The sequence below is a fragment of the Grammomys surdaster genome, unplaced genomic scaffold, assembly GCF_004785775.1.
Source record: "Grammomys surdaster isolate TR1022 unplaced genomic scaffold, NIH_TR_1.0 126118, whole genome shotgun sequence".
Taxonomy (NCBI): Eukaryota; Metazoa; Chordata; class Mammalia; order Rodentia; family Muridae; genus Grammomys; species Grammomys surdaster.
Genome location: NW_021620926.1, coordinates 1,599,822 through 1,601,232, shown reverse-complemented (window position 1 = coordinate 1,601,232; position 1,411 = coordinate 1,599,822). Strand labels below are relative to the sequence as shown.

Genomic DNA, 1,411 nt, shown 5'->3' with positions numbered 1-1,411 from the left:
CATTTCACTGCAAAAATTCTCTGAGTCAGGTTTGTTTTCACTGGAAGTATTCTCTTGTTCCCCTTTCAGTGGAAAACAGCTTTTCCTAGGGCTTATTTTATATATGATTCAGTCTTGTTTCAATCTCTTCCCACTCTATTCTGAAAGGTCTTGTACATGAGAAGACATGCTTATATATTAAATTTAAAAATTGGCATTTAAGTTTACAACTTTCCTCCTGGCATTTTTAGATGGCTTATTTGCTTCTCACCCCTGACCCCAATACCTAGTCATCTACTCTCTCTTCCTGCCCTTTCCCTTCAATTTTTAAAGAAAGAGTATAATAAATATTCTTATTAATTCTTTTAAGAGTTTCATATAATGCAATTCGCTCATTCACCCACACTTTCCCCCAACTCATCCTAGATCCACTCCCACTTCACCCAACTTAGTGCTCCTCTGCTTAAAAAATAACCCATCAAGTCCAATTTGTGTAGCCCATATGTACTCCTGGGTACAGGGCCATCCATTGGAGTGAGGCTGGCCTACTGACTCTTTCTCCACCTCTCTCAACTATCAACTGATATTCAATGAAGGGTGATGGCTCATGTGCTTCTTCTCCATCCATGCTAGCATGTTGACTGTTTTGCTCTTGCGCAGGCATCCGCAGCTGCTGTGATGCATGAATGTAGGGGTCCAGTAATGCACAGAGGATGGTGTTTGGCTCCCTTCTGGACCTCTGGCTTTTGCCATCTTTCTACTCCCTCTGTCATGATGTTCCTTGAGCCTTGTGGTGGAAACTGTGCTATAGATGTCCCATTTGTGACAGAGACTGCACTGAAACTCAGTCTCTGTCCCTTGACCACTAACCCCCTACTCTCATCTTAAATATACAAAATGCTTCATGAATACATGCCATCTTTGAGAGAGAGGAGCATGCTAATCTTCCCTGTATCATTTTGACTTTGGTAGATGCACTACTGAAGCAAGTGCTGTATTTATACTTTAAACAAAATTAATGAGCCCCCACGAATACAGTTTTGTGTTTTATTCCAATTTTGTAAAAGTCAGTGGAGAACACAGAAAAAGAACAGAAAAAACTCATGGGATGTTATAACATGACACCATGAGAAGACCAACCATGGTAGGAAGGTGCTAAGAGGTCAAGCAAATGAGTCTGGATAAGATGAAGCTTAGAAAAAGTTGATCTCATAGAAATATAAAGGGGTTCATTACTACTACTAAGGAGGAGAGGGGACCAAAAGAAGATCATCAGTGGGTTCGAGGGAGTGTAGCAAAGAACAAATAATTTTATTTATTCTTCTCACATATAACACATCTCAATTTCAGTTTGCCATTCCATCACTTCTCCCAGTCACCTCCACGACCTTCCTTCTCCCTCAGGTCCATTCTTGTTGTTGTTCTTCCCCTT

At 40.7% G+C, this 1,411-nt stretch overlaps 1 non-coding gene across 1 annotated transcript; it reads right to left on the bottom strand.

Moving 5' to 3' along the window:
• Nucleotides 1–865: 865 nt before the first annotated feature.
• Nucleotides 866–972, bottom strand: LOC114611689. Its single transcript, XR_003709879.1, has one exon. It is a non-coding gene; the product is annotated as a U6 spliceosomal RNA (small nuclear RNA).
• Nucleotides 973–1,411: the final 439 nt, after the last annotated feature.